This window comes from Aquarana catesbeiana, linkage group LG01 (genome assembly GCF_042186555.1).
Source record: "Aquarana catesbeiana isolate 2022-GZ linkage group LG01, ASM4218655v1, whole genome shotgun sequence".
In the NCBI taxonomy this organism is placed as follows: Eukaryota; Metazoa; Chordata; class Amphibia; order Anura; family Ranidae; genus Aquarana; species Aquarana catesbeiana.
The window spans coordinates 796,736,878-796,760,962 of record NC_133324.1 but is presented as its reverse complement, the minus strand read 5'-3'; the positions used below and the strand labels follow the sequence as shown (position 1 = coordinate 796,760,962).

Below are 24,085 nucleotides of genomic sequence, written 5' to 3'. Positions count from 1 at the left end.
ACAGTAGCTTCGTTTGATGGCACAGTGGTGGCAATTTATGGGTACAGTGGCTGCATTTGATGGCACAGGGGTGGCAATGGGTGGCAATTGATGGCACAGTGGCTGCGTTTGATGGACACAGGGGCTGTGTTTGATGGCACAGTGGCTGCGCTTGATGGGCACAGTGGCTGCGTTTGATGGGCACAGTGGCTGCGTTTGATGGGCACAGTGGCTGCGTTTGATGGGCACAGTGGCTGCGTTTGATGGGCACAGTGGCTGCGTTTGATGGGCACAGTAGCTGCGTTTGATGGGCACGGTGGCTGCAATTATTGGGTTTTTTTCAGTTTGTTTGCGCCCCCCCCAAAAAATGTGAGCACCAGCCGCCACTGCAATGCGGTTTACCACGATTGCAGTGCAGTTAATCACGTGACAATCGCGGCAGAACCGCACTGCTTTTTTAGGTGCAATTCAAATTAATGGCATCTGAAATGTGCATTGTGCCATTTGCCATTCACACCTGGGAATTTGGAAGTCAAGATTCAGAACGCTTATGTGTGAATGTGACCTTAATGAAAGGGGAGCCCCTTTATCTCTTCTCTATATCCCGTAGTAAATATTACAATTCAGTCTAATATCAGGACATCCGGAATCTTACCTCTGGGGCCATGTAACCGTCTGTACCCACAGTTGCCGTGAGCGCCTCTATCTTTTCCCTCCGTGAGATGCTGAAGTCCGCTATCCTGACGTGTCCCTCGCTGTCCAGTAGAATGTTCTCTGGTTTGAGATCTCTGTGAAGAAAAGAAGTGAACTGTTAGCTCTGCATATCCCACATTATATTAACCACATAACGACCGGCGCACGCCGATGTACGTCGGCAGAATGGCACGGACAGGCAAATGGGCATACCTGTACATCCCTTTGAATTTGCCACCGTGCCATCGTGTGCGCACGTGCCCGTCGCGAGCTCCGTGAGTCGGATTGCGTGTCCCGCGGACTCCATGTCTGTGGGGATACCCGCGATCATCTCACAGAGAAGAACGGGGAGATGCTAATGTAAACAAGCATCTCCCCATTCTGCCTAGTGACAGTGTCACTGATCATAGCTCCCTGTAATCTGGAGCGTGATCAGTGATGTGTCACACACAGCCCCTCCCCCCCACAGTTAGAATCACTCCCTAGGACACACTTAACCCTTCCCTAGCCCCCTAGTGGTTAACCCCTTTACTGCCAGTGTCATTTTTACAGTAATCAGTGCAATTTAATTGCACTGATCGCTGTATTAATGCCAATGGTCCCAAAATTGTACGATGTGTCCGCCATAATGTCACAGTCATGATAAAAATCGCTGATCGCCTCTATTACTAATAAAAAAATTATTAATAAAAATGCCGTAAAACTATCCCCTATTTTGAAGATTCTATAACTTTTGCGCAAACCAATCAATAAACACTTATTGCGTTTTTTTTTTTTTGCTTACCAAAAATATGTTGAAGAATACATATCAGCCTAAAATGAAGTAAAAAAATGTTTTTTTTATATATTTATGGGGGATATTTATTATAGCAAAAAGTAAAAAATATTTCTTTTTTTTTTTCAAAATTGTCGCTCTTTTTCTGTTTATAGCGCAAAAAATAAAAACCGCAGAGGTGATCAAATACCACCAAAAGAAAGCTCTATTTGTGGGAAAAAAAGGACGTCAATTTTGTTTGGGAGCCGTGTTGCACGACCGATTGTCAGTTAAAGCGACGCAGTGCCGAATCGCAAAAAGTGCTCTGGTCTTTTGCCAGCCAAATGGTCCGGGGCTTAAGTGGTTAAAGAAAGAAAATATACAAATATACATCTATACAAAGAAGAAGGAAGATTGATGGGTGGACATTAGCTTCTTTTATATCTGCCTACAGGAAGATCTCTGTTCCGGGGTTTCCAGCTCTGCCCACCTGCTATATTCATCATGAAGAGGTCTCACTCCTCTTGCTGGATTTTGTATAAATCGTACATTAAGCAGAATATGGCATGAACAGGGAGTTTTCTGCAGCTGATGGAAGGAGACAGCGCAACTGGGAACGCTGGTGGAAAGTCTTCCTGATTCAATAAAACAGCAGGAGCCAAGGGGGGATTGTTAGTCAGCTAATTCTATACTTACAAATGGGCGACGTCATGAGCATGGATGTATTGCAGTCCACAAACAATCTCAGCAGTGATATGTCTGAAGGAGAAAGAAAAATATGAATTAGTATTTAAAATCATCACAGACCAATAAAAGATAAAGATGAAGAGATTCCCCCTATAGTACATAGGGGTGTGGTTGGACGGGGCTCAGTGGGAGGGGCCTGGCTGTGTTCTCAGTGGTCAGTCACCCCCGACTCCATCACAACCCAGTCATTGGACCCCCGACTCCATCACAACCTTGTCATTGGACCCCCGACTCCATCACAACCCTGTCATTGGACCCCCGACTCCATCACAACCCTGTCATTGGACTTACCTTATCCTGTCGTAGCCAAATGGAGCTGAAGTTTCTATCAGTTCCCGTAGATCGCCGCCACTCATGAATTCCATGACAAGGAACAGATCAGTCTGTGTGAAAATAAGAGATAAAGGTTACATTAGAGACAAGTAAGATTTGACTTTGTGGAGGAATTTAGGAAGGCACACACACCGGCACACCGTGCAATGTGGAATCTTCCTTCAAGAGAAGAGAAAATAGATAAAAAGACTTACCTCTGTGTGGAATGTTCCATATAGATGGGTGATATATGGATGGTTCCTGAATTTTTTCAGTATGTCATGCTCTCGAATGTCATTGATGGTTTCATATCTTCCTGGTTGAATAATCTTCACCGCCAGCTTCTGTTGAAAGGAGGGATGGGAGGCCAACACCACCTTCCCATAGGACCCCTCTCCAAGTTCATCAAGGATGGTAAAATCTTCCATTGAAAATTCGCATGGCTTCTCCTCCATGCTGGATGGGTCTGGTGGAAATGTCCCATGGACTGTGCGCTCAATTTCATTGGCCGTTGGGTCATTTTTTGCTTCTGGGGAGAAAAAAATAAAGCAATTATTATTATTCCTGCTATTTACACATCATTTATTGATGCTACACAGAATCGGTGGACATATAAAATGGTTGTAAACCTCAGACATGAAACAAGTACAAACAAAGTACATCCCTCTATACTGTGTACTTCTTTCTATCCAAAGCACTGAGTGTAATTTCTTTCTGCTGCCTGCTCCCTCTGTTATCTTCTGGATCCACTTCTGACAGCTTTTCCTGATACCAAGAGAAATATAATGGCTAGAGAGCCGCTAGCGGCCGAAATGCGCCGCTAATCCGACGGTAAAACGCCGCTAAAAATAGCGGCGTTTTACCGCCGACGCTATGGGCGGCTCGGTGTGAAAGGGCTCTAATTGCAAGTCATTGTCTCATTATTTCCTGTTACAGGAAGGATCCCAATGGAGAGATTTCCCTTCATTATCTGTTCTATAAACACAGCAAGACTTTGGAAAAAAGATCTCAGTCCCCTCCTAGACCGTTGTCCCCATTAGATTTATTCCTGTCCCGTTGGATCTTCCATCACTTTCTACCCTGGTGACATTGGTGACCAAATGAAGAGGGTAAATCTCCCTAATGGGGACCTTTCCGGGGTTCTAACACCTCCCTACTCTATGTAGTGATCATCCTTGGTGTATATAGCAGTGACCCCAGTGTATATAGTATATATGTAGGTGACATACATTATATTGCCCTTCGGTGCTTGCATTAAAACTCTCTATTATAATACTTACCAATGACATCTTCTTTTGTGGATTTTAGTTGAGAAATGGGCTCCACGTTTACATCGACTTTTTTGCTCATCATGGAAGAATCTTCGGAATACTCCAGGTCTTCAGGGTTTACAGAGACTTCATCGCTTACCATGGAAGATTTTTCAGAATTCTCCAGGTCTTCAGGGCTTACAGAGTCTTCATCGCTTATCATGGAAGTATTTTCAAAATTCTCCAGGTCTTCAGGGCTTACAGAGTCTTCATCACTTACCATGGAAGAATTTTCAGAATTCTCCAGGTCTTCAGGGCCTACAGAGTCTTCATCACTTATCATGGAAGAGTCTGGATACTCCGAGTCCCCTGAGCTTACAGAGGATTCTTCGTTTAGCATGGAAGACTCTTCAATATACTCCAGGCGGTTATCATGAGCCATAAATTCCTTTACCGTCATACTAAAATATTCAGGTTCCGTGAGAGCCTGGAAAGAGAAAAAGACATTCGTCAATGTTTCTGATTGATACAGAAAATGGTGACAAAGCTTGGTGAACCCAACCCCCAATGTGCAGCATATTACCCCAAGAGGGATCCTTCAACCACAGCTCCCTCTAGTGGTCAGAGGAAGCACTGCATTAACACACCCTTTGCGTATATCTAAACCCAAGAACAAAAAGGTCATCTATTCCAGCAATGTGGAGGCTGCATTTGTTTTGGTTCTTTCAGGCTAATTACATTTTCTGCAGGTACAGAAAAATACCTAATAATTCTGTCAGAAATCCAGTGACCTTGCAAGTTCCTGTGGCCTCAGCTGAGATCTCAGTGCTTTCTCAGCTTCTGTCTGTGCACTACAAAGCAACACCCCTCTGTATAATGGAGATAAGGCGAGGGGAAGGGGTTTGTAGTTCTAATCGGGCTAGGGTGACAACACTTCTCCATAAATACAGTGAGTGCGTGTTGTCACCTCATAACATGAAGTGTGTTTCTGGTTGAATTTCCAGAATAAAGCCGGTCAAAGCTGTGCACCTGACACATACACAATAATTATTACCAATAATAAACAGAATTCCTTCAGACAAGTCCCCAGACAATGTGATTGTGCAGTAACCACAAAATCACAAATGGGCGAATTCTGTACAAAAATACTTCTTAGATGTTGCTGAAAATCTCCCCTCCCCCAATATACATGGACCCCATCCATTATTTATATACTTACCGGTTTTGGTGCAAATGCTGGGGGTGCCGTTCTTTTCTCCACCTTGGCCCAGTCAGTCCACTCGAAAAATGGGTGCCGTCTGATGTCCTGTACCAGGTATGCCCGTGTACGACGTTCTTCCCATAAGAGCTGTAAAGAAGAAGGAAATATGATAAGAAACACTGAGAGAACAATAACAAGATGCGAACAATAGAACTCCCCATTGTAATATTTGATTCTGACAGTGACATATTTCAGCTTCCTTGATTTTGCTTGTAAACCCGCCACCATGTGATGATTGGATCGGGTCGTAGCATGGTACCTTATTTGTGTCATGTTCGCTCATGAGAGGCTTTAAAGGAAAACTAAAAACACAACTAAGGATATTTTGCAATGAATTCTTATGATAAATATATAAAACGATCTTTCTATCAAATCTGCCACTGCCATGATTTTTTTCTTCCACCGATGACAGTACCAGGGGAGTTCTATATGCTGTCTGTGTAAGGAAAGTTCTCAGAAATCTAATGCTCTGTATGTCATTTTTGTTGGTGTAATGTCTAATGCCGCGTACACACGACCGGTTTTTCCGTCGGAATAAACTCTGAAGGTTTTTCCGACGGAGTTCCGCTGAAACTGTCTTGCGTACACACGATCACACCAAAGTCCGACCGTCTAGAACGCGGTGACGTACAACACGTACGACGGGACTAGAAAAAGGAAGTTCGATAGCGAGTAGCCAATAGCTGCCGTCTCGTACTTGCTTCAGAGCATGCGTCGTTTTTGGTCCGTCGGAAAAGCATACAGACGAACAGTTTTCCCGATAGGAACTGATTCCGTCGGAAAGATTTAAAACATGTTCTATTTCTAGGTCCGTCAGAATTTTCGAAAAAAAAAAAAAGTCCGATGAGGCCCACACACGATCGGAATGTCCGATGAAAAGATTCCGTCGGACTTTTCCTGCCGGAAAGTCCGACCGCGTGTACGCGGCATAATGCCATGTACACACGATCGTTTTTCTCGTTGGAAAAAAGATATGACGGCTTTTCCGACGGGTTTCTGCTCAAGTTTGCCTTGCATACACACGGTCACACAAAAGTTCGCTGAAATTACGACCGCCAAGAACGCGGTGACGTACAACACTACGGCGAGCCGCGAAAATGAAGCAAAATGCTTCCGAGCATGCGTCGAATTGTTTCCGAGCATGCGTAGGGATTTTGCGCGTCGGAATTGCCACAGACGATCGCATTTTCGGAGAGGAACTTTTTCCGACCGAAAAATTAAGAACATGCTCTCAATATTTTGCTGGCTGGAATTTGGCCAGCAAAAGACCGATGGAGCATACACACGGTCACATTTTCCGACGAAAAAAAACTCTCATCGGTCTTTTGCGTGACGAAATTCCGATCGTGTGTACGCGGCATAAGACTCTATTACTGCTAAAGGTACACAAGAGCTGCTGCTTTCCTTATGAGAACACTGAGGCTGCTCAGGGGGACTATAAGTAAAGGCAGATCCTTCCACTAAGCAGTCAGTGTACTAAAAGTATTGCTATGAGCCACATGAATGTGTGCCGGTGTCTTGCCGAGAAAGTTCCCCCGGCGGATAAGGACCCCACCCTGTACTGCGCAGGCGCAGCGCTTGCGCAGTTCGAACGACTAGGAACCGCCGAAAATAGCCGAAGCTGAAAAACTTCAATCAGCTGTACACGGCGCCTGCGCCCTGGGTCCAGGTTGAAGCCCCACCATCCAAGTGGACCTAGAGGGAGAATATAAAAGTGCCGAGCGAAGCGAGGCCGTGCCCAAAGCGAGGGGCCCACTTACAGGCGCCGTGTACAGCTGATTTCTATTGTATTCGGCTTTGGCTATTTCCGCCGGCTCCTACTGCGCAGGCGCAGCGCTTGCGCAGTAGAGGGGGGTCCTTATCCGCCGAGGGGAACTTTCTCGGCAGAACACCGGGAAGAATGTACAGTTGTGTGTTCTGAACTCCTAACAAGGTCTGTATAACTTTGAAAGGGATTTGTCAGTCAAGAAAAGGTAAAGCTGTGCGTATACTCACCATAGCTATGAGTTCAAAGAGGTAAATGTCACAGGTTTTAAACTCGGCAATGGCTGTAGTGAACAAATCTCCATTCTGGTCTTCCTTGATCTCGCAGAAGTGATCCGGGCTAACGGCCATCTCAAACAATATCACTCCCAAGGAGTAATAGTCCGCTGTTTTGTTGTATGCGCCCAATTCGATCTGTAGAAACATAAGGAGATAAAAAAGGATGAGAACATTTCTAGACCAGACAGAGGACACAGATAACTCCATGGTGACATATGTGATGTATGAAGTCTCCCAGGAGTCATAGAATTGAGCTCAAAACGCATCAAACTAAGGCGGAGCTTGTGAATGTTGGAGGTGGGGCTTAACATTTATATATATATATATATATATATAGATATATATATATATATATATATATATCTATATATATAGATATATATATATATATATAGATATAGATAGTCAAAACTTTTGTTTTCTAAGTTTTGGATAGAGTACGGAAGGGTTGAGACTCTGCCAGTTTATTTTTGCTGTCTGTGTGCCATCGGAGGAATTTCCCTTCACTTCCTGTCCCCGGGATTGAAGGGGAAGTAAAAGGAATTCTCCCAAAGTGAGGGAAACTCTAATCTTAGGATCTTGTCCCCAAACCGGTGTCACCATTGGAAGACTTTCCCTATATTCCTGTTCTGGGGACAACTGTAACATTTTGCATTCTGCTGCATTTTCTTTCTCGCTAACAATGATCACCAGTACACATAAAGAGTGTGACTTCCCTAATGAGGGCACCAATAAAAACCTGACAGAGGGTCTAATCCTATCCATTTAAGCTGCATTCACACATGGCCGTTTTGAGCTTCACATTGCGTGAAGCTTGTCACCCAAAAAAAAGAGTTCAGGAGCTTCTTTTAGGCAAAATTCTTTATGCATTGCGGCAGTGGCGGTGCTTCCATAAAGGGTCCACGGGCGCCGCCCCTTCTCTATCACCTTAGATAGATTCATGCATTGCATGACTCTATCTATGGTCGCAGCTGCCACCCTCTATTCAGGTGCCCGGCCCCTTCTTCTTTTAGGCAACATTCTTTATGCAATGCGGCAGTGGCTGTGCGTCCATAAGGGGCGCACAGGTGCCGCCCCTCTCTCCTGCCATCCCTCTATCACCATAGATAGAGGCGTCAGGAGCCTGAATTACAGCGGCGGGGTATTTTTTTTGAAGCACCTGATTAGAGCCATAGGCTCTAATAGGCATCCAAAAAGGTGAACAGCGGGTGCCATGCTGGGCGCTCGCAGTTCACTCAGCTTTGTGTTAGGAAAGTGAATAAATATTCACTTTCCTAACACTGAAACACCTCTCTGCCAATCAGGTGCTCGTGTCTGTTAACTGTTACCTGATTGGCTTAAACGACAGGCGCTATGATTGGAGGCCTATCAGGCATCCAGTCATAGCAGAGGATGAGGAGAGAGGACGGGAGAAGACATAGAGGAGCATGGAGGACATCGCCGGCCCCATCGAGACAAGGTAAGTGCCGGGTGGACGGGGGATGCACACTGGCAGCATTTGTTGGGCACAGTAGCAGCAATTGATGGGCACAGTGGCGGCAATTGATGGGAAAACTGGCAGCAATTGATGGGAAAACTGGCAGCAATTGATGGGCATACTGGCAGAAATTGATGGGCACAGTGGCAGAAATTGATGGGCACAGTGGCAGAAATTGATGGGCACAGTGGCAGAAATTGATGGGCACAGTGGCAGCAATTGATGGGAACACTGGCAGCAATTGATGGGAACACTGGCAGCAATTGATGGCACAGTGGCGGCAATTTATGGGTACAGTTGCTGCGTTTGATGGGCACAGTGGCTGCATTTGATGGCACAGTGGCTGCATTTGATGGCACAGTGGCGGCAATTGATGGCACAGTGACTGCGTTTGATCACAGTGGCTGCGTTTGATGACACAGTGACGGCAATTGATGGGCACAGTGGCTGCACTTGATGGGCAGTGGCTGCATTTGATGGGCACAGTAGCTGCGTTTGATGGCTGCAATTAATCCTTTTTTTTTTCAGTTTGTTTGCGCCCCCCCAAAAATTTTGAGCACCAGCTGCCACTGCAATGCCATTCACCACGATTGCAGCGCAGTTGATCACGTGACAATCGCGGCAGAACCGCACTGCTTTTTTAGGTGCAATTCAAATGAATGGCATCTGAAATGTGCATTGTGCGATTTGTCATTCACACCTGGGCATTTGGAAGTCAAGATTCAGAACGCTTATGTGTAAATGTGACCTTAATGAAAGGGGAGCCCCTTTATCTCTTCTCTATATCCCGTAGTAAATATTACAATTCAGTCTAATATCAGGATATCCGGAATCTTACCTCTGGGGCCATGTAACCGTCTGTACCCACAGTTGCGCTGAACGTTGCGTCCCCTGTTATTTCCTTTGAGATGCCGAAGTCCGCAATCCTGACGTGACCCTCGCTGTCCAGAAGAATGTTCTCTGGTTTGAGATCTCTGTGAAGAAAAGAAGTGGACTGTTAGCTCTGCATATCCCACATTATATTATAGAAAGAAAAGATACAAATATACATCTATACAAAGAAGAAAGAAGATTGATGGGTGGACATTGGCTTCTTTTATATCTGCCTACAGGAAGATCTCTGCTCCGGGGTTTCCAGCTCCGCCCACCTGCTATATTCATCAAGAGGAGGTCTCACTCCTTTTGCTGGATTTTGTATAAATCGTACATTAAGCAGAATATGGCATGAGCAGGGAGATTTCTGCAGCAGATGGAAGGAGACAGCGCAACTGGGAACGCTGGTGGAAAATCTTCCTGATTCAATAAAACAGCAGAAGCCAAGGGGGGATTGTTAGTCAGCTAATTCTATACTTACAAATGGGCGACGTCATGAGCATGGATGTATTGCAGTCCACAAACAATCTCAGCAGTGATATGTCTGAAGGAGAAAGAAAAATATGAATTAGTATTTAAAATCATCACAGACCAATAAAAGATAAAGATGAAGAGACTTCCCCCTATAGTACATAGGGGTGTGGTTGGACGGGGCTCAGTGGGAGGGGCCTGGCTGCGTCACTGTCTGTTCTCTGTGGTCAGTCAACCCCGACTCCATCACAACCCTGTCATTGGACCCCCGACTCCATCACAACCCTGTCATTGGACGCCCGACTCCATCACAAACCTGTCATTGGACTTACCTTATCCTGTCGTAGCCAAATGGAGCTGAAGTTTCTATCAGTTCCCGTAGATCGCCGCCACTCATGAATTCCATGACAAGGAACAGATCAATCTGTGTGAAAATAAGAGATAAAGGTTACATTAGAGACAAGTAAGATTTGACTTTGTGGAGGAATTTAGGAAGGCACACACACCGGCACACCGTGCAATGTGGAATCTTCCTTCAAGAGAAGAGAAAATAGATAAAAAGACTTACCTTCGTGTGGAATGTTCCATATAGATGGGTGATATATGGATGGTTCCTCAGTTTTTTCAGTATGTCATGCTCTTTAATGTATCTGACGGATCCATATCTTGACGGTTGAACAATCTTCACCGCCAGCTTCTGTTGAAAGGAGGGATGGGAGGCCAACACCACCTTCCCATAGGACCCCTCTCCAAGTTCATCAAGGATTTTAAAATCTTCCATCAAAAATTTGCATGGCTTCTCCTCCATGCTGGATGGGACTGGTGGAAATGTCCCATGGACTGTGCGCTGAATTTCATTGGCCGTTGGGTCATTTTCTGGGGAGAAAAAAAATAAAGCAATTGTTTATATTCCTGCTATTTACACATCATTTATTGATGCTACACAGAATCGGTGGACATATATATTGTAAACCTCAGACATGAAATAGGAACAAAGTACATCCTTCTATACAGTCTAATGTAATTTCTTTCTGCTGCCTAATATCTACAGGATCCACTTCTGACAGCTTTTCCTGATACCAAGATAAATATAATGGCTGGAGAGGAGAGCTCCAGTACACAGCCTGTGCTTGTTCTCCTTGTAGTGTGAGGAGGGGGGGTGTCCCTTCCCTCCAATCAGGGCTCAGAGCTCTTCTCCCTGAACCATGTATATTCAGATCCCTGACCCCTGCTTTGTGGTGCTGAGAGATGCCAACATATTTTGTGTACATTCTGAGATGTACGAGTCTGTAGAGGACAGATGTCTGCAGATAAACAGGTACAGCTTATGTAGGAGAATTAGTTTCATCTCTGTGGATCACCAGTCTCCTGTGTATATGTAGGTTGTACAATCACTTTTACATATGTAAGTGAATGTGATTGATGTTGTGGAAATGATCTGGTGTCACTCGTCTTCTCTTTATGGGAATTCTATACACGGACGATGTGGGAGTTCTGGGCCCCCGGGGAGTCCATTTTCAGTGCTCGGCTTTCTGTGCCGGGACTAGTGTAAGTGCTTCTAATTGGCCACCAAGAGATAGACATCCTAATGTGATCTCCGACTGTGTTGAGATCTTGGTGATAAAGACCACCGACCTGCTACATTACATATGCAGGCTGTGCTTCCTCCTCAGTATATTTGTGATTTACTCTTCCTCCCTCTCATTGCAATCCCATCATTCTGCTTATCCTAATCAATAATCCTTCCAATATTCTATATTGGTTTTATCTCATCCGATCTTCCCTTAGAGAACAGCGGGGGCTCTGACGGGTCCATTTCTGTACAGTGAGTGAAGACAGACTTGTTATCCGCCTGCTCAGCAGGGGGTCAATGGAGCGATCCCCCCCACTGAGCTAGTGGAGTCCATTCAGCGGACCCGCCCCGTGTGAAAGGGGTCTGAGGCTCCATTCACATCTATGCATGCTGCTTTTAAGCGTTTCTGCAGTGCTTTTCGCTATGCTTTCTGCCACAATTTTACAGCGATTTGCGTTTTTTTTAGGGGGGGGGGAGGGATTTGTTGTTGGGCAGATTTAAAAACGCAAAATGCAAATTGTGGCAAAATCGCGGTAAAGACGCACTGCATGCTTCTCCTTTGAAATCTTTTGAAGCAAAAAAAAAAAAAGGAACAAAGCACATTTTTGCGTTTTATAAAAGTCCCTGACACTTTCCATAAACGCAAAGGCACAAAAATGCATCGATGTGAACATGTTCCATAGGAACCCATGTTAAAAAAAAAAAATGTTCAGCATTCCTGCAAAAAGCATGAAAAAAATGCATTGGTGTGAATGGAGCCTAAGCTTACAGTGGGGGCTGCCTGTCAGATCTGTACATCTCCTTCACACCTGATAGCTGTCACCTCACACCTGTCACCTTCAAATCTGATTGGCTGCCCAAGTGTTATGAGGGGGGGGGGGTGTCTCACTGTTGCTATGGAGATAAAGGGTCTCGCTGTGTAACTGGTGCTTCCACAGAGGGCCGTACAAGCCCAGAGGACCCCCCGCCACCGACAAACCTGTCCAGGGGATTGGCAGGAAAGCTGCAGGTATCGGGGGGAGGGGAGGAGTCTGCAAAGCCAATACAAACAAGTAGGCCATGTGATAATGATCAGTCCCCCAAGGAGCTTACAATCTAATCTCCCTAAATCACATACATACTAGGGCCAATCTACCTCCCTGCGTGTTTTTGTAGTGTGGGAGGAAACCCACGCAGGCGCAGGGAGAACATGCAAACTCCAGGCAGGGGGGGCGCTGTGGTTGGGAATTGAAGCGACAACCCCGGTGCTGCCAGGCAGAAGAGCGAACCACTTAATTCCTGTAACTTGGTGGTGGGACTGCAGCTTCTTGTATGTTTCTGTACAATGTAACAGCTCCTACCCTGTTTTCCCGAAAATAAGACCTAGCGTGATTGTCGGTGATGGATGCAATATAAGCCCCCCTCCCCAAATAAGCCCTAGTTAAAGTCCTTGTAGGTCTTATTTTCAGGGTAGGTCTTATTTTCGGGGAAACAGGGTATGCTGCACTGCATGTGGATGAAGCTGGACTGCTAGGAAGATCTTAGTCTGCCAGAGACAAGCAGGTCCTCATCGGGCCGTTTTATATTTAAATGTCATTTCATGAAAAAGAGAGAAATGAGAGTGAAAAGAGAATCGTTTGTATAGAGAGGGAAGATGGTGGGGGGGGGATATTATGGGATAGAAATCTGCTAATGGAGCTGGTGCCGGTCTGGACACTGGAATGTGGGAGGAGCTTCATATTGATTGTGGGAGGAGCTTATTCATAAAAGCTCGTTGTACCATGTGACCTCGTCATTTCCTTTTTTGGGTGATCGGTGGAAATCCATTGAGGGGAGAATATATCTATTGGATGAAAAAAACACTGATTTGGTGGTTTTTGGTGATAGAATAACGTGTGATTGACCCAGAGGTCCTCAGGGTTCTGGGGGGAGGGTCATTAGCGCCATCACTTGGCGGGGGAGGGGCACTTTTTCTATTGAATTTTAAGGATAAAAGCACGGGGGATGGGATGACGTTTGATAAATACAGTAAGACGGAATTTTGTGGATGAACATTTTCAAGGGGTTTTTTGCACGTTTTTCACAAATCTGGATATTGATTTGATGATGTAATGCGCGGTGTTGTATCCCCTGTTTTATCTTCATATGTGTTTCACAAATGTGAATATTTAGGATTTATTGTATGGTGGGGAATGATATGGAAATGTTATTGTTGGAAATATAGATCAGCAGTTAGTAGTGAGGAGGATCAGCGCCAACTTTATTTTGCTTTTTTATTCATATATTTATGCCGTCTATTTTACAGCTAAGGTTTGTAAACAGACCGGTTGCTATGGCAATAGTGTTGTTTACCTTTCTAGCTGATCTCTCATGTAGAGGCCCCTAAATTTCCTTCTAAATCTAAACAGCCTTGTTATCATAGCAACCGGATTGTTTACACACGGCATTCCTCGGTTTACACTGACAGGGAGAGACAATCGGTGGCTCTCACTGTCAGAGGGGGGGGGGGGTCTGTGCTGATAATCAGCACATTGATTATCAGCGCAGCCCCCATGAGAGGTGCCCATCATATGTGCCAATCAGTGCCATACAGCTGCCAGCGGTGCCCCCTCAAAGTCTCTCAGTGCCCACCACAGTGTCCATCAGAGCCCATCACAGAGTGCCTATCACAGTGCCAATCAGTGCCCAGCAGTAACACCTGTCATCATCAGTGCTGCCTATCAATGCCATCTATTAGTGTCCATCAGTGCCATCTGTCACAGCCCCTCAGCGCCGCCTGTTAGTGCCCAGCAGTGCCACCTTTTAGTGCCCATCAGTGCTGCATATCAGTGCCGCCTATTAGTCCCCAGCAGTGCTGCATATCAGTGCCCATCAGTGCTGCATATCAGTGCCTCCTCATCAGTGCCACCTTATTAGTGCCAACTCATCAGTGCCGCCTCATCAGCACCCGTCAGTGAAGGAGAAAACAAAACTTAATGACAAACTAAGAAAAACATTTTTTTTTTCCAAAAATGGTGGGTCTTTTTTAGTTTGTTTAGCAAAAAATAACCCCCCCCCCCCCCAGGGGTGATGAAATACCACCAAAAGAAAGCTCTATTTGTGGGAAGAAAATGATAAATATGTAGTTTGTGTACAGTGTTGTATGACCGCATAATTGTCATTCAAAGTGCAACAGCGCTGAAAGCTGAAAATTGTCCTGGGCAGGAAGGGGGGGAAGTGCCCGGTATTGAAGTGGTGATTCTTCAACTGCCATAATGCTGCACATGTGATCCGTTATGACACCAGCCATTGGATGGTTTGACAGTTTGGTTGAGAGCACAACCAATGTGACAGTTAGCATTCCCGACATGCCAGAAATAGAAATGTTTTTTGAAACTGTTAAATTGATGGGATTCCTTCTTCTTTAATACAAGTAGAAACCGTTTTATTTATAAATAACGCACAGGCACGAGGATGCAGATTTTTATCTGACAGAGGAGATGATATAAAGATCAGATTGTGGCTTATCAATCACTTTAATATCTCCTTCTGTGCTATAATTCTATGAAAACAAATAATAATTTGATCGATGAGTGTAGGTGACTTATCCAGAGTACTTTTTCTATCTATCACTATCCATAACACTTACCAATCTCGCTGTCTGTATTCCGATGATGTCTATTGGCTTTACAGCTGGAACCGAAACATCCAACAACGGCTCTGAAACAGCCACGCACAAACTTCTTCATTCTAGGGGGCTTTTTGATTGGGGTATCTGCAGGCTGGTCACTGATACCTCCTACCATAGCTGCCCTAGCTATGCTCCGTTTCTCTTTGGTGTTTTTCAGAGAAAGAAGCCAATTACATTTAAATCGGTTCATTATTAGGAATAAAGAAACTCGCTTTAAATGTATGACAATAGAAATCGCAATGAAATTGAATCAAATCAAATCCAATAAAATCGCAAGAAATATCTCAGGAGAGATAAGAAGCAAGTCTTCACTGGTCAGTGATCGCCTAGCTTCTGAGAGATTACTAACTTGTGTCTGTCTATTAAAAGACTCAGCCGATGACATCATAGGCAGAATATCCAGGGACCAATGAAATCGCAGTACAGTCAGGTGACCTTTTAACTGACGTTTTTTCTTAAAGGAGCCACGTCCTTTTTTGTGAGCTTTGTGAATTCAGCCTGTAGGATCCATATACGGATCTAATAGGAATATATGGCTCCTGGAAGAACATGTTATTAGTGGGAATGCTTCAGCAGTCCCACTATTGTTATTCGTTTTTATTTATTTATTAATTTTAATTGTATTACTCCGTACGTTTTTTGGCTCTGCGTAACTTCTGCATACTTTCAGCTATTAAAACCATTTTTTCTACTTTTTTTACTTTTTAAAATATTAAGCTTTTTAACACTTTTTTTTTTAACATTGAAGTCAATGAGAGCATGCTTCAAATCCTTCAAATCTTCTTCCACTCCCAAAAGGTTCAGCTCCTTCATACTTTCACCTACAGATGCCAAACAAACTTTAAAATGTTCACAAAATATTCAGCTATCTGGCTGTATCTTTTCAGTTTGATATCATTTACAGTTTTTGTGAAAAAGCTGTTAGTTTAGAGGTCATTTCAGGAAACGGCTTTTGTTGCCTTGGCCTTTTGTTGCTTTAACGGCTTTTGTTGCCATGGTTATACACAGTGATGGGCTGTGGTTGAGGCGGCTGGAGCATCTCAGCTCTGATTACAGAGACACACCATGTACTGATTTATAATAGAGGAATATGATGGGGCAATTCTGATGGGGCAGTTTTGATGGTGGCAATATGATGGGGCAGTTTTGATGGTGGCAATATGATAGGGCAGTTTTGATGGTGGCAATATGATGGGGCAGTTTTGATGGTGGCAATATGATGGGGCAGTTTTGATGAGGACAATTTTGATGGAGCAGTTTTGATGGTGGCAATATGACGGGGCAGTTTTGATGGGGCAGTTTTGATGGTGGCAATATGATGGGGCAGTTTTGATGGTGGCAATATGATGGGGCAGTTTTGATGGGGCAATTCTGATGGGGCAGTTTTGATGGTGGCAATATGATGGAGCAGTTTTGATGGGGACAATTTTGATGGGGCAGTTTTGATGGCAATATGATGGGGGCCGTTTTAGCAATTCAGCTATTCAGCATTCCCACACATTTTCCCCAGGAAATGCATTTTCTAGTTGTGAATGAGATTTAACCCTTTCACTACCAAACTATATTTGTTCATTTATTTCAACCCTTCAACTGCCAAACCAAGTAAACCCCCCTCCCCCTACACACATATTAACCCTTTCACCGCCAAATCATTTTTTCCCCATTTCTCCCCCACATGTTGAATCATACTGCCACATCATATTTTACCCAATTTTTAACCCTTTAACTGCCAAGTCAAATGTTTTTCCTTTAATTTATGAACCATTTCACTGCCAAACCATATTTTTTTTCATTTTTTAACCTTTCTATGAAAAACAAAGATATTTTTAACTTTGTTTTTTGAAACTCTTTTATCGCCAAACCAAATTATTTTCTTTTTTTTTTTTTAACCCTTTCACTACCAAACCAATAGGTTTTTTTTTCCCCCACTTCTCCCCCATATGTTAAAGCGGAGTTCCACCCACTTTTTGAAGTCCCCGAGCCGCTGTGTGCGCTGAAAACGATTTGGCATATCTTTTTTTTTTTTGTTATAATTAACCACTTAAAGACCAGCCTCGTTTTGGATTTTAGGTGTTTACATGTTTAAAACAGGTTTTTTTGCTAGAAAATTACTTAGAACCCCCAAACATTATATATTGTTTTTTTTCTAACACCCTAGAGAATAAAATGGCGGTCATTGCAATACTTTTTTTTGCACCGTATTTGCGCAGCGGTCTTATAAGCGCACTTTTTTTGGAAAAAAATCACTTTTTTGAATAAAAAAATAAGACAACAGTAAAGTTAGCCCAATTTTTTTTTATATTGTGAAAGATAATGTTATGCCAAGTAAATTGATACCCAACATGTCACGCTTCAAAATTGCGCCCGCTCGTGGAATAGCGTCAAACTTTTACCCTTTAAAATCTCCATAGGCGACGTTTAAAAAAATTCTACAGGTTGCATGTTTGGAGTTACAGAGGAGGTCTAGGGCTAGAATTATTGCTCTCGCAATACTGGTCGCGGCGATACCTCACATGTGTGGTTTGACCACCGTTTTCATATGCGGGCGCTACTCACGTATGCGTTCGCTTCTGTGCGCGAGCTCGTCGGGACAGGGCGCTTTAAATTTTTTTTTTTTTTTTTTTTTTTTTTTTTTATTATTTTTTTTACTTTATTTTATTTATTTTTTCACTGTTTTAAAAAAAAAAAAAAATTTGGATCACTTTTATTCCTATTACAAGGAATGTAAACATCCCTTGTAATAGAAAAAAGCATGACAGGTCCTCTTAAATATGAGATCTGGGGTCAAAAAGTCCTCAGATCTCATATTTAGACTAAAATGCAAAAAAAAAAAAAAAAAAAAAAAAGTCGTTTAAAAAAAATGACACAAAAAAAATTGTGCCTTTAAGAGAAGTGGGCGGAGCCGTCGTAATGACGTCGCTCCGGCCGTCACATGGTATAGAGACGGGTGGGGGCCATCTTGGCCTCACTCGTCTCAGTACCTCAGCGGTGACAGGTCCCGATCTCCTCCGCCGCTACCGACGGCTCCGGTAAGCGGCGGAGGGTGCGGGAGAGCGGCGGGAGGGGGGGTGGCACCTCTCCCGCCGCCGATAACGGTGATCTCGCGGCGAACCCGCCGCTGAGACCACCATTATCGTGTACAGAACCGCTCGCTGTAAAGATGGATATCTCGGTTGTGACAGCAGCTGCTGCCGTCACCGAGATATCCATCTTTAAAAAAATGACGTATATATACAGTGAGCGGTCGTGAAGTGGTTAAGTGTTCTTGCATAGCAAGACCACTTACTGTTATTTCACATATATATATATATATATATATATAAATTATTATTATTATTATAGCCAAATTTAGCTCCCTAACTCCTCCCACAGCTTTTACACTACATAGACAAGTAATATATCGAAACGTGCGGATTGTTGTGCCTGGCGGGTGATGTGCTGCTTTAAGGATGCTGTATGGTGCGCCAGAAAGCGCCTAATCCACCAGCGAGGATGTCCATCGATAACTGTTGCAGACTGGTCCACAGTCTGCTCAGTGACTATCACCTGTTGGACTTTAAGGAGGAAGAGGAGGTCTGAAGATTCCCCCCTCCCCCCCCACCCCCCCCCCTTTTCCCCACCTGTGTATCCTTTGGCAGTTCAATAAAGCTTCAGGCCTGTGAACTCTTTTCTCCCTCCTCTACCCCCATAGTTGCCAACATTGGGAAAAAAAAATTCAGGACACTTTTTTTGGCTGTAGGCGGAGTCAGCCTATAATTAGGGGGCGGGGCATGCGTTAGTAGGCGTGGCATAGAAACGGAAAATGGGCGTGGTTTACGTGAAATAGTGGGCGTGGGTTACATGGGCGTGGCTAAATGGGGTGTGGTTAGAGTCTGAGATGAATGAGGGATGCAGAGGGAAAGGGGGGTAGAGGGATGGAGGGACAGCAGACCCAGATCCTACACCATAGTAGCAATGTGTATTCCAGAGTTTAACAATCAGCAGATAAAGATACTCCAAACACCTGGTGTTAGCGCTTCAATCATCCCGGCACCATGGTTGTTATAATGTCAGGATGATTGAAGCTCATTATTACTATTATTACATTGTAATATAAATAATGAAATCATTCAACTCACCATAATGCAGAATCAGTGGGACCCCTGAGCGTGTCACCTGCCACGTCGCCTGCCACCAGATGCCATCAGGTTCCCCCAGCAGAGTCTGTCCTTACATAAGGTGCCCCCAGCAGAGGGGGGAGAAGGGGGTGCAGGTATGTTGGTGACACAGGAGGGGAGAGGGGAGTGCAGGTATGGTGGTGACACAGGGGGGGAGAGGGGGGTGCAGGTATGGTGGTGACACGGGGGGGAGAGGGGGCTGCAGGTATGGTGGTGACACAGGGGGGGAGAGGGGGGTGCAGGTATGGTGGTGACACAGGGGGGGAGAGGGGGGTGCAGGTATGGTGGTGACACAGGGGGGGAGAGGGGGGTGCAGGTATGTTGGCGACACAGGGGGGAGGGGGGAATCAGGTATGGTGGTGACACAGGGGGGGAGAGGGGGGTGCAGGTATGTTGGTGACACAGGGGGAGGGGGGAATCCGGTATGGTGGTGACACGGGGGGGGGGGAGGGGGTGCAGGTATGTTGGTGACACAGGGGGGAGGGGGGAATCAGGTATGGTGGTGACACAGGGGGGAGAGGGGGAATCAGGTATGGTGGTGACACGGGGGGAGAGGGGGGTGCAGGTATGTTGGTGACACGGGGGGGAGGGGGAATCAGGTATGGTGGTGACACGGGGGGAGAGGGGGTGCAGGTATGTTGGTGACACAGGGGGAGGGGGGAATCCGGTATGGTGGTGACACGGGGGGGGAGAGGGGGTGCAGGTATGTTGGTGACACAGGGGGAGGGGGGAATCCGGTATGGTGGTGACACGGGGGGGAGAGGGGGTGCAGGTATGTTGGTGACACAGGGGGGAGGGGGGAATCAGGTATGGTGGTGACACAGGGGGGAGAGGGGGGTGCAGGCATGTTGATGACACAGGGGGGAGGGGGGAATCAGGTATGGTGGTGACACGGGGGGGAGAGGGGGGTGCAGGTATGTTGGTGACACGGGGGGGAGGGGGAATCAGGTATGGTGGTGACACGGGGGGGAGAGGGGGGTGCAGGTATGTTGGTGACACAGGGGGAGGGGGGAATCCGGTATGGTGGTGACACGGGGGGGGGGGGGAGAGGGGGTGCAGGTACGTTGGTGACACAGGGGGAGGGGGGAATCCGGTATGGTGGTGACACGGGGGGGGAGAGGGGGTGCAGGTATGTTGGTGACACAGGGGGAGGGGGGAATCCGGTATGGTGGTGACACGGGGGGGAGAGGGGGTGCAGGTATGTTGGTGACACAGGGGGGAGGGGGGAATCAGGTATGGTGGTGACACAGGGGGGAGAGGGGGGTGCAGGCATGTTGATGACACAGGGGGGAGGGGGGAATCAGGTATGGTGGTGACACGGGGGGGAGAGGGGGGTGCAGGTATGTTGGTGACACGGGGGGGAGGGGGAATCAGGTATGGTGGTGACACAGGGGGGAGAGGGGGGTGCAGGTATGTTGGTGACACGGGGGGGAGGGGGAATCAGGTATGGTGGTGACACGGGGGGGAGAGGGGGGTGCAGGTATGTTGGTGACACAGGGGGAGGGGGGAATCCGGTATGGTGGTGACACGGGGGGGGGGGGAGAGGGGGTGCAGGTACGTTGGTGACACAGGGGGAGGGGGGAATCCGGTATGGTGGTGACACGGGGGGGGGAGAGGGGGGTGCAGGTATGTTGGTGACACAGGGGGGAGGGGGGAATCAGGTATGGTGGTGACACAGGGGGGAGAGGGGGGTGCAGGTATGTTGGTGACACAGGGGGGAGGGGGGAATCAGGTATGGTGGTGACACAGGGGGGAGAGGGGGGTGCAGGTATGTTGGTGACACAGGGGGGAGGGGGGAATCAGGTATGGTGGTAACATGGGGGGAGGGGGGTGCAGGTGTGGTGGTGACATGGTGTGCAAGAGGGGAGCCAGGACCATCAATGTCCCCAGCCAGCGGAGCCCCAGTCCATCCATGTTGGACCTCAGCCTTTGAGAAGTGTACTGCAGGGAAAGCTCCAAGCCTCCCATACACTGAGTACACCCCCTCCCCCTATCTCTCTTCTCCCCCACTACACTGACAGGCCACTACTCACAGGTCAGACAACTCCTGAACAGCCAGATGAAAGCCTCCCTTCTTCCCTCCCGTCACTCCCACTATTGCCTGAGCTCCGTTGGACACACGGGGGCGGAGGGTGATGGCAGTGGAGGCTGATCACGTCTTCCTTGTGTGCAGTGTAGAGCGGGGAGGGGTTGCCAATCCCTCCAGCCAATAGGCTTCAGTGTACAATAGAATTTTCTATTTGTACACTGAAGAGAGAAGCGGATTGGCTGCCCCTCTCCCCTGCACTGAACACAAGGGAAACTTTGTGACTGACTCGTGGAGGCAACGGCGGCCATTTTTGTGGAGCCGTTGCCGTTTTTTACAAAAACACTCACGATTTTCTTGGGACAAACCCCAAAAATTCGGGAAAACACCCGGGACAAAATTAAATCGGGACAAGGGTCCCAAAATCGGGATTGTCCCGGGAAAATCGGGACTGTTGGCAACTATGCACGTCGGTGTCTCTGAACCAGTTTTTATATATAATTATATTTCAGAGAGAGTTACCAAACCAGGATGTGGGCTGTTCTTTAGGTCCAGGAAACTGTACACTCACTATACAGGAATATGAGGTGAGGCAGGCATTTAAGGCTATAAATACCAGGAAATCACCAGGTCCAGACGGAATCCTGGGGAGAGTAGTTAAAGTGGATGTAAACCCGAAAAGTTTTTTTTTTTGTTTTTTTTTTTGTTTTGTTTTTTTGTTTTTTTTTGTTTTGTTTTTTATGTCATAATGTAAGATCTCCTATCATTTGAGCCCAGTCTTGCCACACAGAGTTAATCCATCTCTGAGCAATCCTCTTTTATTGTTCAGTGAGATAAATCTTGACAAACAGAGAAAAACTTTGTCAAATCCTCCCCCTTGCTGTGAGTGACTCTTGATTTACACATCTTGTGCACTAGCCTAAGACATGTATTGTTTTTTAATTCCCACCCCCTCTCCTTTCTTCAGCAGCTCTGCAAGGATTGGCTGTTCCACACCTCAGCATGATTTGGCATGCTGAAGTCATGTGGTTATTTTCCTGTCTTTTCACAGGATGTTAGAGGTCATAGCAGAAGTTCAGTGTAAGAAATACACAGGAGAAAATGCATATTGACAAGGGGAGTGTAGAGGTGGGCGGGGAGTCTACTGACATCACGACTCCACCCACCGAGCTCCAGACAACAGACCCAACCACAGAATATGCAGTTTTTCGGCTCTCATAACAGACAGAGGGGAGACATTTGACAGGTAAAGATACATGCAGGAGGCATGTATATCCTTATAGATAACCCCTATGGCAGTAGTTAGTTGGGTTTACATCCACTTTAAAGCATTTGTTAACCCAAAAAAATAAAATAAAGATCCTGTTTCTTTTAAAGCATGTTATACAGCACAGTGCCTGGGCTGTGTACTTTGCCCCCCCTCTATCACCTGAAATACCTGGCTGATCCTGCCAGTTTATACTCTTCCCCTCTTTGTGCTGACAACGATATATCAGGGCTGCTGAGCCCTGACACCGTTGTCGGCGTTTGTGCCTTCATCATATGCTGCTGGCTGCAGCTCTCCTGTCCGACCCCTGCCTGTCATCTCTCACTATCGCTGATCTGCTTCTCTCCCCACTGCTTCAAAACTAACTGATCTATATATCACCCCCTCTGTCAGATAAAAAAAAAAAACGGAGTCCTAGTGCCTGTGCTTTTATAAAATAAAAAAATTAAAAAAAATAAATAAAAAGATTTCTACCTGTTTTAACAATGTCTTCATGACTACGGGATCTCGGCTCCTCTCCTCCTTCGCTGACGTCAGCAGGGGAATCTCAGCCCTGCCCACTGGAGATATCAAATGGGGAGAGCTGAGAGCCTGGAGTCATCTTATCGCTGGGAGATACTGTTAAAATAGGTAGGTAGAAATTGTGTGTGTGTGTGTGTGTTTTTGTTTTTTTGGTTTTTTTATTATAAAGCACAGGCACTAGGATGCAGCTTTTTATCTGACAGAGGGGACGATATAAAGATGAGATGGTTTTTAACCACTTCCCGCCCGCCCTATAGCGGATTGACGTCCGGGAAGTGGTTCCGTTATCCTGACTGGGCATCATATGACGTCCAGCAGAATAACATGCTGCCGCGCGCCCCCGGGGGCTTGCACCGCGGCGATCGGTGGAGCGGTGTGTCAGCCTGACACACCGCCACACCGATCTCGGTCAAGAGCCTCCGGCGGAGGCTCTTTACCACGTGATCAGCCGTGTCCAATCACGGCTGATCATGCTGTCAATGGGAAGAGCCGTTGATCAGCTTTTCCTCACTCGCGTCTGACAGACGCGAGTAGAGGAGAGCCGATCGGCGGTTCTCCTGACAGGGGGGGTCTGCGCTGATTGTTTATCAGCGTAGCCCCCCCCCTCAGATCACCACACTGGACCACCAGGGATCGCCACTAGGACCACCAGGGAAGGGGCAACATGTGGATGGCCAGGTATGTACCCCATGGCCATCCACATGTGCCCAATCTGTGCCCACAAATGGGCACTGATTGGCACTATTATGTTCCAGATCTGACCAGCAATGCCCCCAGTATTTTTTATCAGTGCCACCTGTCATTGCCCATCGGTGCCACCTGTCAGTGCCCACCTATCAGTGCCACCCATAAGTACCCATCAGTGCTGCATACCAGTGCCGCCTATCAGTGCCCATCATCAGTGCCCGTCAGTGCCACCTCATCGGTGCCTATCAGTGACCGTCAGTGCAGCCATATCATCAGTGCCCGTCAGTGCAGCCATATCATCAGTGCCCGTCAGTGCAGCCATATCATCAGTGCCCGTCAGTGCA

The 24,085-nt window shown here is 46.3% G+C and overlaps 1 protein-coding gene and 1 long non-coding RNA gene across 3 annotated transcripts in view; one reads left to right on the top strand and one right to left on the bottom strand.

Annotated features, from left to right (window-relative positions):
- The window catches only part of CFAP97 (cilia and flagella associated protein 97), a 126,441-nt gene that overhangs the window by 54,165 nt on the left and 48,191 nt on the right, over positions 1 to 24,085 (top strand). The window lies entirely within an intron of this gene.
- Positions 6,998 to 9,935, bottom strand: LOC141113973 (uncharacterized). Its single transcript, XR_012236840.1, has 3 exons — positions 9,871 to 9,935; positions 9,355 to 9,490; positions 6,998 to 7,174 (listed from the first exon to the last, which is right to left on the bottom strand). It is a non-coding gene; the product is annotated as an uncharacterized lncRNA (long non-coding RNA).